At 41.8% G+C, this 12,227-nt stretch overlaps 2 long non-coding RNA genes across 2 annotated transcripts in view; one reads left to right on the top strand and one right to left on the bottom strand.

The window, feature by feature from the left end:
- Positions 1 to 12,227, bottom strand: part of LOC118906654 — a 78,857-nt gene that overhangs the window by 13,518 nt on the left and 53,112 nt on the right. The window contains exon 4 of the long non-coding RNA XR_005022564.1: positions 1,644 to 1,763. This is a non-coding gene — a long non-coding RNA (uncharacterized LOC118906654). The remainder of the gene's footprint in view (positions 1 to 1,643; positions 1,764 to 12,227) is intronic.
- Positions 1,679 to 9,413, top strand: LOC118906653. Its single transcript, XR_005022563.1, has 4 exons — positions 1,679 to 1,812; positions 2,429 to 2,507; positions 7,227 to 7,301; positions 8,832 to 9,413. It is a non-coding gene; the product is annotated as an uncharacterized LOC118906653 (long non-coding RNA).

Here is a 12,227-nt window from a genome sequence, read left to right as displayed (position 1 = left end):
AAGATCCACCTGGTGTCAAATTTTCCAGTTAATTCAACAAATTCAAAATCACTTGGTTTAGACATTAGGCAACATTGTGTTTGTTCCCTTTCATTGAGTCATCCATTCATGTGGGGAATGGAAGCCTTCTGCCATAGGAGGGTTAGTAAGGTGCTCTAGGGGATAAGACATCAACAAGCAAGAAGGAGGAGGTCAGAAGTCCACCAGTGGGTGGATGGGTGTGCACGGACTAAACCTAAAAGCATAGCTTAGACTTTTGATCAAATGGTGTTATAACCGTCAAGGAAACCTAAGTTAAAAAATATACAGATAATGCTGTGATTAGGAGTAGGGCCCAGTAGGGATGAGACAGGCTAGATCTTGATGAGAAGGATGCTGAAAAGGAAAGGGAATAACTTACGTATGGAAAACTTTCTTTGGCTAATAACTGCCATTCCATATAGGCAATAAAAATAAATCTGTAGCATTCTTGACGAATAAAGGGACAAGCAACAAGATGGGATGGACAGGGGCTGGCCCCTAGGCCAAGCTGGAGGAAAGGCAGCCTGGGACCCGGGGCAATGACTCAGGCAGGAGGAATGTGGCTCGGGCTGCCTGCAGCTGTGATAAGGAGGACAGGATGGGGCACAGCAGAGGACATCCTGGAGCAGCCCGGCGTCTTTCCACATAGGAGCTCATGCAGAAACCCAGGGCCTGAAAGAATTCCAGCCCCCATGCCAGGCAGAGTCCTGGAATGCGAACAAGGGGGAAAGAGTAGAGATGTAACCCTCCATCACCAAGGCCTGGTGGAGAGAGGGAGCGAAGCACAGCTGAGGTCCAGTGCGCTGTGCAGACAGCTTCGTCACAGACCCAGCTGCCTCCTGCCTTCCAGCCTTGCAGCCCTGAGCTGTGCTGAACCCTTTTCAGCCTAGCCCGGGATGTCCCCATGCTCTGCGCCTTCTAACACTTGGATTCAAACCTCAGGCATGTTTCTCCTACCAGCTGGTTTTGTGCCATATCTGTATAATGCTTGTGCCTTAATTTACTTAGGATGCTCCCTTCAGGGGGCTCACATTTTAAATATAGCCTCTGCCCGTTAAGCAAATATCCTTGTTCATAAATTACTCTCACCTGAACCCCCATACCCCTCCCCACCCCCCAAACACAGAGGATCTCTGGGCTTCCTTGTAGCACTGTCAAAACCCTTCCTGGGCATCGAAGGGCATCCACTCACCAGGCCCCCGATGGGACCAGGCACAGGGCACGCTTTCCCGATTTGGAAGCAATCTCATTACTAGGCAGTGTAAACCACCGGGATTTCCCAAGAGGAACAGGTCCCTGCTTCCTCAGGTTTCTCTGCTTTTTTCCTTCTGTAATGGAGTCTGGAGCTCAGGCCCCTCCCCCTACAACCTCTCCTACACACGCCTGGGGGCTGGGGTTCTGGCCCATCCTTCAGCGAGCTCCCTGCTTCCCCAGTGAAGTAAAACATCATCCTATTAACATCCTGGTGGTAAGTCATGTTGCTAGCATGTACCTTGATAGGATGTGATGAGAATTACACTTCACCTCTGTGGTCTTCCTTCCAAAACCCAACAGGCCCACTCTAATTATGAGAAAAACCTCAGACGAATCCCACCTGAGCAACACTCCACAAAATAACTTACCAGTACTCCTCGAAACTGTCAAGGTCATCAAAAACAAGGAAAGTCTGAGAAGTCATCATAATCAGGAGGAACTTAAGGAGACTTAACGATGAAATGTAATGTCATGTCCTAAATGGGATCCTGCAGCAGAAAATGACATCAAGCAAAAACTAAGGAAATCTGAAATAAGGTATGGAGTTTAGTTAATAACAATGTATCAATATTGGTTCATTAATTCTAGCAAATGTATATAAATGTAACATAAAAAGTTAATTACCAGAGAAACTGGGTGTGGGCTATGTGGGAACTCCCTGTACTATCTTTGCACCTTTTCTGTAAATCTAAAACTGTTCTAAAAGAAGAAGTTTGCTTTAAAAAAAAACGGCTTTTTTTGAAAAGTCATTCTACAACCCCCAATAGAGCAGCAACTGCTGAATCCCATATCACTGAAGAAAATCTTACTTGTGGATCCTAAATGCTGCCTTTCAAACCATAGGCATGATAAAGTATCATTAGTTACCAAGTGAAAACTCACCCACTTTAGCCTTCTTTACTGCTATTTTAAATATCTATTATATATTCTAGATATAATAATTAAGAATCACTATTACTATGTCCTTTAAAAATTCTGGTTTGACTTATTTCTGATTCAGAAAGTAATATGTTGTTACATGGTATGACTTGAAAAGAAGATATTGTTGCCAAAATTATTTCTCCCATAAGAAATAGTATTATTTGCAAACTTCCCATAAAAGCATTTTTGGAAATGACTCAGAATGCTGACTCCACCACATTCTACCTTGTAGGAATTGTGATAACGAAGCAGTAATTTCCGGTAATAGCGAGGTGCCATACACCCCAAGCAAGAAGATTCCGTATCTTATTGTGCGTATGTGAAGTCTGGTCCATTCTTTCTTGGAGTAATTTGTGAAGTTATAAATGCTTGCTACTCTGATTTCATCCCTCATATATTTCTTGTGCTGTTGTTGTTTTATGGGGAATGGGAGGATTTGAGAAGGGGAGAGATGTTATCCAGGGGAAATTTGGGGAGAAGCTTTTCTTGTTCTCTGAAGAAATATCTCAAACAGAATACTAGTGCCTTGGCTTGCCTATGTGTGGCACAGAACACATCATGACACCATCATGGAATCAAGTTATGGCAGACTCGGTTGAATGGAAAATCAACGGGCTGGCAAATGCCTTTGAAAAACTGAAATATGCACCATGAACCCTGTCATGCAGTCCTGCCCCACCGCTAAAATCCGAACACCTCCCTGTTTTGTTTTACCTGCCATCTATTCAGCTCTCTAGTCTTTTGGGCTTCCTCACACCTCAGTCCTGGCACCCATTTTCCACCCTTTGCCAGCTTCTCCCTGGTTTCATACCCTTCCACTCTGTGTGGGTTGGGACAGAAAACTTGGCCCAAAAGGGTTAGGGCAGGGGCTGCTGGCACAACTTCCACTGAGTCCCCTACATGCCCAGTCCTCTGTCAAGTGCTCCTCCCAGTCTGTTTCATTTAGTTAGCAAGAGCTTTGGCATTTCAAAACGAATCAACGATCAGAAGGCTCACAATACAATCAGCCAATCAAAAAGCTGCAGAGCAACTGAGTGACTTCAACATCTTAAAGCTCGTTTCTGAGCACTGCCCACACCCAGAGCCTGCTGAGTTGGTCTCTTTAGGCAGTTTGCTCACTTCCCTTCCACTGGTAACTGGTGATCAAAGGATCCCCAGTTTAAGCAAAATCTGACTGGTCTGCTCATACTTGGAGGTCCTAGCGCTGCTTACTTTCATGAAACAAAACCTTCAGTTGCCCAGAGCCTTCGGCGGTTCCACGTTGGCTACTCACAGGGCACAAGCTCATGTTGAGACAGGCAAATTGTCTGGTTGGTTCCATCACCATTCTGTAAATTCTGCCAAATGTTGTTTGCACACAGATTCACCCCCATGCTGACGAAGCAGAGTTAGTGACTGAGACTATTTCTACCATGTCTCAGGGCCAGGCCTGACAAGGAGGTGAGAAGTCTGGATTTGGAGGCCGAGGATCTGGGTTTGCACTCCACACCTCTGCTTACTAGATAGGTAAAGGATAGGTTAACAGGAATGCTCAGAAATCTTAATGTGCTCATCTGAAAATGAAGGGAGTAATCCCTGTGTGTTGTGGAGCTTATGTGAAATTTCATGTAAATGTGCTTTGCGAGGTGCTACAGATACGAAGTGCTGTAGTATTCACGGTATAAAGTTTACAGAGATGCTTCTGAGCAGGCGAGGTAATATGCAGGCAGTTTCAGGACTGTCAATTTCATTACGATGTTAAAAATGTGACTCTTAAGGCCTTCCGTGCCACTTGGCTACCAATTGAATAGTAAAAAGAAAGTTGAGAAAACCATGGCCGATTGGTATTTGCAGAAATGTTAGTAGAGGTGTAGGCTTTGTTGTTAGACAAAAAAGCTCTTGAATTGGTCAGGGCCAAATGCAACCTTCACAACCTGTCAATCTATCAATCTAAGCGAGAGAAAAGATGGGTAGGACTTGATAAGGACTTTGCAAAGCTCCAGGCCTTTGAAGCAGGTGAGTGTGAGGCCAGCAGCAGTGCTGAGGCCCTCTGCCACTAATCAGGCTGTGATCATCATCAGTGCTGTTCAGTCTTTTCATTCTCTGAATGGTATCTTTTGATGAACTGAATTTTAATTTTGCTGCCCTTCTATTGATCACTGTATTTCTTGTACAGTTAGTGGGGATTTTTTTTGTGTTCTAAGAAATCTTTGCCTACCTCAAGGTCATGAAGATATTCTCCCCTGCTCTCTGCTAAAAGCATTTTGGTTCCTATTTAATTTTGTTATTCATCTTGAATTAATTATTTTGAGTATGAGGTCAGAGTTTAGATAAACGTATTATGACATGCATCCATCATTATGGTATCATACAGAGTATCTTCATGCCCTAAAAATCCTCTGTGCTCTGCATATTCATCTCTCCCCTCCCCCCAACCCCTGGCAACTACCGGTCTTTTTACTGTCTCCATAGTTTTGCCTTTTCTAGAACGTCATACAGTTGGACTCATACACATGAGGTAGCCTTTCCAGACTCGCTTCTTTCACTTACTAATATGCAATTAATTTTCCTCCATGTCTTTTTATGGCTTACTAGCTCATATGACCTTAGCCCTGAATAATATTCCATTGCCTGAATGTGCCACAATTTATCTTCTTACCTACTGAAGGTCATCTTGGTTGCTTCCAAGTCTAGGCAATTACGGACAGAGCTGCTATTGTCATCCATACGCAGGTTTTTGCGTAGACGTAAGTTTTCAACTCCTTTGGGTAAATACCAAGGAGCGTGATTTCTGGATCGTATGGTAAGAGTAAGCTTAGTTTTGTAAGAAATTGTCAAACTGTCTTTGAGAGTGGCTGTACCATTCTGCCTTCTCCCCCATGAATGAGAGTTCCTATTGTTCCTCATCCTTGTCAGCTTTTGGTGTTGTCAGTGCTCCGGATTTTGGCCATTCTAATAGGTGTATAGTGACAGTATTCACTTTTTGGTGTATAACCCTATGTTGCATAGAATTTTTTTGACATATAATTTACATAGAGTAAAAACCTTTTTAATGTGTACAATTCAGTTGTTGTGCAACCATCACCACTATCTAATTTCAGAGCATTTTCATCATCCCCCAGAAGAAACCTGTGTCCATTAACAGTCTCCATTTCCACCTCTCCCAAGCCCCTGGCAACCACTGTCCTGTTTTCTGTCCCTACAGATTTACCTATTCTGGATATTGTATATAAATGGAATCATGTAATATGTGATCTTTTGCATCTGGCTTCTTTCACTTAGCATGTTTTTGAGGTTCATCCATGTTGTAGCATGTATCAGTACTTCAATCCTTTTTATGGCTGATATATTCCATCGTGTGGATAAACCACATTTTATTTATCCATTCATCAGTTGGTGGACATTTGGGTTGTTTCACCTTATGGCTAGTGTGAATAGTGCTGCTATGCACACTCATGTACAAGTTTTTGTTAGAAGAGTCTTCAGTTCTTTGGGGTATATATCTAGGAGTAGACTTGCTGAATCATTTGGTAATTCTATGTTTAACTTTTTCAGGTACCATCAAAATGCTTTCCACAGTGGCTGTACCATTTATATTCCTACCAGCAATGTATGAGGGTTCCAATATTTCCATATTCTCCCCAACACTTGTTTATTTTCTGGTCTTTTTTTTTTTTTTTTTTTAGCCATTCTAGTGGGTGTGAAGTGATACCTCATTGTGGTTTTGGTTTGCGTTGCTCTAATGACTAATGATGTTGAGCATCTTTTCGTTGGCCATTTGTATGTATTTGTTGGAAAATGTCTGTTCAAGTCCTCTGCCCATTTTTTAAATTAGGTTCTTGTCTTTTTGTTGTTGAGTTATAAAGTTCTTTAGATATTCTGGTTGCTAGACCCTTAGATATATGAATTGCAAATATTTTCTCCCATTCTGTAGGTGGTCTTTTTACTCTCTTGATAGTGTTCTTTGGTGCACAGAACTTATAAAATTTTGATGAAGTCCAATTTATCTATTTTTTGTTGTTGTTGTTGCCTGTGCTTTTGGTGTCATATCCAAGAAATCACTGCCAAATCCAATGTCATGAAACATTTCCTATATGTTTTCTTCTAAGAGTTTTATAGTTTTGGCTCTTATGTTTAGGTCTTTAATCCATTTTGAGTTAATTTTTGTATATGGTGTAAGGTAAAGGCCCAGTTTCATTCCTTTGCATATGGATATACAGTTTTTCTATCACTAATTGTTAAAAAGCCTGTCCTTTCCACATTAAAGTGTCTTGACCCTTGTTGAAAATCAACTGACCATATATGTAAGGGTTTATTTCTGGGCTCTCTACTCCATTTCATTGGTGTATATATCTGTTCTCATGCCAGTCCAACAATTTTGATTACCATAGGTTTTTAGTAAGTTTTGAAATCAGGAAGTGTGAGTCCAGCAACTTTGTTCTTTTCACGGTTATTTTAGTGATTTGGAATTCCTTAAGATTCCATCTGAATATAAGGCTGCATTTCTATTTCTGTAAAAAAAAAGCCATCGGGATTTTGATAGGAATTGCATTGAACCTATATGTTGCTTTTGGGAAGTATTGTCATCTTAACAATATTAAGTCTTCCAATACATGAAAATGAGACATCTTTCCACTTATTTAGGTCTTTAATTTCTTTCAACAATGTTTTGTAGTTTTCAGCCTGCAAGTCTTTTGCCTCCTTGGTTAAATTTATTCCTAAGTATGTTATTCTATTTTATGCTACTTATGCTACTGTAATGGAATTGCTTTCTTCATTTTATTTTCAGATCATTCATTACTACCATCATATGCATGATTCCAACACACCATAAACATAATTCCAACATCTCTCAATCTGACCCATTTTGTCAAATGGTATTTTTTAAATTTAATTTTTAAATTTTTGCTGCTAGTGTATAGAAATACAATTTATATTTGTATATTGACCTTGTATTCCGAGACCTTGCTGAATTCACTTATTAGTTCTAGACCGTTTTAATTCTTTCTTTCCAATTTATATGCCTATTTTTTTTTGCCCAATTGTCCCAGTGAATAGTGAGCTCCAGTGCAATGTTGAAGAGAAGTGATGAGAGTGGACAGCGTTGCCTTGCTCTCCATATTAAGGTGAAAATTCCAATATTTCATCATTATATATGATGTTAGGTATAGGTTTTTTTTTTTTAATTACCTCTGTCAGGTTGAGAAAGTTTCCTTTTATTCCTAGCATGCTGAGAGTTTTTATTATGAATAGGTGCTGAATTTTGTAGACTGTTTTTCCTGTATCTACTGAGATGGTCATATGATTTTTCCATTTTATTTTGATAATATGATGAATTATATTGATTAATATTTTTAAATAAAACAACCTTACATTACTGAGGAAAAAAATCCTAGTTTTTGGTCATAAAAAAAAAATGTTAGGTTCAGTTTGCTAGCATTTTGTTAAGGATGTTTGTGTCTATGTTCAAAAGGGATATTGGTCTGTGGTTTTCTTTTCTTGTAATGTCTTTGTCTGGTTTTGGTCTTAGGGTTGGGGCTGGCCAAAAGTTTTAAAAATTGGGAAATGATTTTCTCCTCTATTCTCTGAAACAGTTTGTGTATAGTTGGTATAATTTCTTCCTTGCAGGTTGGATAGAATTTACCAGTGAAACTATCTTTGCAAAAGGTTTTTAATTGCACAGTCAATTTTTAAAATCAACATGAGGATCTTCAGATTCTCTGTTTCTTCCTGTGTCAGTTTTAGTAAGTGTGTTTTTCAAGGAATTTGTCCTTTTTATCTAACTTAGTATTTTTTAGCATAAAATTGTTCAAAAACCCTTTATTTACCTTTATTAATCCTTTATCTCTGCAGAATTGCTAACAATAACCCCCTTTTAATCCTGATGTTTGAAATGTGTGTTTTCTCTCTTGTTAACTTACTTAATCTGATGTTATTTTCTATCAGCCTCAAGGAACTTGTTTAGCATTTCTTGTAGTGTGAATTTGCTAGAGATGACTCTCAGCTTTTGTTTATCAAAAAATGTCTTTATTTTGCCTTAATTTTTATAATATATTTTGGTAGTTTATAGACTCTAAGTTGCAGACATTTTTTTTCTTTCAGCATTTAAAGATCTTGTTCTATTGTCAGGCCTTATTGTTTCCGATGAGAGGTCAGCTTAATTTTGTATGTATATAATACGTCTTTTTTCTTCTGGCTCCTTTTTAGATTTTTTTTTTAACTTTGTTGTCAGCATTTTGATTACAAAGTGACTGGGTGTGATTTTCTTTATGTTCACTCTGCTTATGACTTGCTCAGCTTCCTGGGTCTGGGGGTTTATATTTGTTTTCTTTTGTTCAACCATGTAAATCTTGGCTGCCTCCTGCCCACACTGTCTTCCTCTAGAGCAGGCCTGCTCTTCTATCTACCTATACCAGACTAGGTGTTTGCCTCAGCTGGGGCCTTTGGCTCAACCATGAGGGGCTCATTCTGACCTGAAATTCAGTTAATCAGGGCTTCCTTGCATCTACAACCTATTCACCAAATAGAAAAGTATGATTACTCGTTCATGTAGATTTATTTTGTTGTTACCATGGTAGTGAAGGCCTTTTGCATTCTCCTTCATCCTAATCCTGAAGAAGAATTCAGGGTGTTTATTCTTATTCCCTTCATTCTAGATACATGAGAGATTGTACTTCCTGCTTCATAAAAGTTAGGTGTGGCCATGTGACTGAAAAGTGACCAATTGACCAATGAAAGGTGAAGTGTGACTGTTTCTGGGCAGAATATTTAAGCCTGCGTGTGATTGGACACCATCACTTCCCTCTGTGTGGTAAGCTGAATAATGGCCCCCCAAAGACGTCCTCTTAATCCCTGGAACCTGTGAATATGTTACCTCACAGGACAGACAGGATCTCGCAAATGTGATTAAGGATCTTGAGATAAGGAGATTATCCCGGCTTCTCCAGGTGCGCCCAGTGTAATCACAAGGATCCTCACAAGAGGGAGGCAGGAGAGGCAGAGTGGAAGAAGATGTGACGATGGAGCAGAGGTAACAGAGAGAGAATTGAAAATGCTCCACTGCTGGCTGTGAAGATGGAGGAAGGCGCACAGGCAGCCTCCAGAAGCTGGAAAGGGAGGGAAACAGATTCTCCCCGAGAGCCTCCGGAAGGAAAACAGTCCTGCCGACACCTTGATTTTAGCCCAGTGAGACCCATTTCAGACTGTGACCTTCATAACTGGAAGACAATAAATTTGCATTGTTTTCAGGCACTTAAGTTTGTGGTAACTGGTTACAGCAGCAATAGGAAACGAATACACTCTGTCCCAACAACGGCAATGCTCCAAGCTGGGGAGCCTGTCAGCCTGCATTCCTGAGTGAGTGACAGAGCAAAGCAGAGCCCCCAGCTGACCATGGCATACCTGGAGTACAAGCAAGAAGTAAAACTTTGTCCTTTTAAGCCACAGAGGTTTTGCAGGTATCTGCTTTTACAGCAAAGCTACGTGTCAGTACAAATCCCACACAAAGAATGTAACTCTATACAACTTTGCTGTGGGACTTGAACATTTTTTTCAGTGGGGCCTGAGAGTTCAGGCCCCTAGAAGTGATGAAATATTTGGGCTATTCTGACAGGAACATCAGGAATTAGTTAGTTAGTTAGTTAGTTAGTTAGTTAGTTAGTTAGTTAGTTCAGCAAGTCTGTTGAGGGCCTGGTATGTCATAGCTCCTCAGTGCCATAGAGGACACACACAGAGATTCAGGATGTTCTGCTCTTTCACGAAAGGAGAGTAATTGGAAGGAGAATCTCTGTAGGCAGGAAGCCCAGAAGACAATACAAGGTGTGAATTCAAGTGTACTTCAGAGAGTTTTGGTAACAGTGAAGAAAAGTTACTACAGGGAAGAAAATTTGTTGAGAGCAAACAGCCTCTTTAAATCAGTAATGAGTTTTGCTAGAAAGCGCTGTTCAGAGGGACAGAGAACTGAGGTCTTTACTCTACTTTTGTGAGAACAAGTCAAATGACAAGAACAAAAACAAAAAAACAAGCTGAAGGCATAGGCTTCTGCAAGCAGGTATGTGTCAGGGTCTCTCCTGGGACCAGGACACATATAATCCTATAACCCCTTTGCCTGTCTGTAAAAGAGGACAACAAATGTTCCCAAAGAGCAATTCAAAAATGTTAGGATTCTACACTATATAATGTAATTATGACTGCATTTTGCAGAAAGGATAAAATGTGTCTACTACATCAGTTTCTAAGGCAGTAAGGAGTGCATTACACTTTTAGAGATTTCTCTTAGGATTGAGGAGTACCAGCCCATGAAAAGATCTAATGAATCATCTAATCTAATGCCCTGTGAGGGCTGGATGGTCTTGACCCTGACTCTGGGTCCAGGAAGAACCCAGGGGTGGGAGTGTGTTTTCTAGGTTCTGAAGCGCAAGATTCTAGGACTGAGTCTGGAGACCTTTCCTAGGGTGGGGTTGAAGGCAGCCAAGCAGGGTGTAACTAGGGGAAGAGTGTGAACCATGACCCTCAACAGGAGCGAAGGGTAAAGCAGACACAAAGGAAGAGCACCACAGCGACAGAGGCAGGAGGAGCCACTGAGAAGCAGAGTGCTCAGGACTTAAATTAGGGCGCTGGAATCCACTCCAGAGACTAAGTGGGATGCCCAGTGTGATAAAGCCTATCTTCATGAAGTGCTGGCCTCATGGCCTGGCGTAGACCTGGGGCTCGGAGAACCGGGAGGTGACGGGACTTCCTGAAGATGACATGGAGGAGGACCCTGACCCTCGTGGGCATCCAACCTCTCTCCACTCTGCCTATGGGTCCGTGAAAACTTTATTCATGAACTCTCACTTATCTTATCTACCTCAGGGCCTTTGCACTGGCTCTTCTTTCTGGTTGGAAGGCTCTTACCCCACATATCTACTTGGCCTACCCTGCTCTTCTGTCTTTTCTCAATGTCACTTCCCCCGTGAGGCCTTCTCTGACCACAGTTCTAACCTGCTCCACCCATCCTGTTACTGCCCATCCCTCTTTTTCTTTCTTTTTTTCTTCTGTGACACCTATCTGACCTCTGGTACACAGTGCAGTTTACTGATTTACTCTGTTAGTGGCTCATGGTCTATTTCCTCCTGCTTAAGTGCAAGCTCCACAGGACAGGACTCTGTCTGGTTTGCTTACTGATGCATCTCTAGTGCTGTACTGGTCCAGCACAGCCCAGAAGTTCTATAGAAACCTGTTACATGGGTGAAATGGACATTTCCAAATATTATCGCGTTGACAACAGCATATTCCATGACCAATTCAGGTAACTGAGGGCCTAGCTATACCTCATATAACATAAATTAGGGCTGCCAGCACTATATGGGAGAATCTTGACACCTATTTGTGGCCTCCAGCTAAGTAATTTTTATCTTCTTTTAAAATATTGTGACCTGGGACTTCCCTGGTGGCACAGTGGTTAAGAACCCACCTGCCAACGCAGGGGTCACGGGTTCGATCCCTGGTCTGCAAAGATCCCACAAGCTGCAGAGCAACTAAGCCTGTTCGCCACAACTACAGAGCCTGCACTCTAGAGCCCGCCAGTCATAACTACTGAGCCCACGTGCCACAACTACTGAAGCCCACCCGCCTAGAGCCTGTGCTCCGCAACAAGAGAAGCCACCGCAATGAGAAGCCCACATATCGCAACAAAGAGTAGCCCCTGCTCGCCGCAACTAGAGAAAGCCCAGGCGCAGCAACGAAGACCCAATGCAGCCAAAAATAAAATATAAAACAATATATATATATTGTGACCTTTTCCAAGAGCATGAGTCCTCTTGCCCCTGTCCTGCCAAGGGTGGAAGCAGAGGTCCACTCCCATGGCTGGGAGAGCTGGCTGCAGAGAAGCCGGGCTGCCATCCCCACCCCACGTGAGTGAGGGTCACAAGTCTCTGTTTCAGCTTCTTCTTGGGTTATCCCTTCCCAGGAGGACAGGAGAGAGAGGAGATCAGTGTTACAGCACCAAGCAAACCCTCCTTCTGCCCCACCCTAACATGCACACTCCTATGTGTGTGTACTTCCACGGAGGG

This window comes from Balaenoptera musculus, chromosome 14 (genome assembly GCF_009873245.2).
Source record: "Balaenoptera musculus isolate JJ_BM4_2016_0621 chromosome 14, mBalMus1.pri.v3, whole genome shotgun sequence".
NCBI lineage: Eukaryota > Metazoa > Chordata > Mammalia > Artiodactyla > Balaenopteridae > Balaenoptera > Balaenoptera musculus.
The sequence above is the reverse complement of the archived record's forward strand: the minus strand, read 5'-3'. Positions and strand labels throughout refer to the sequence as shown.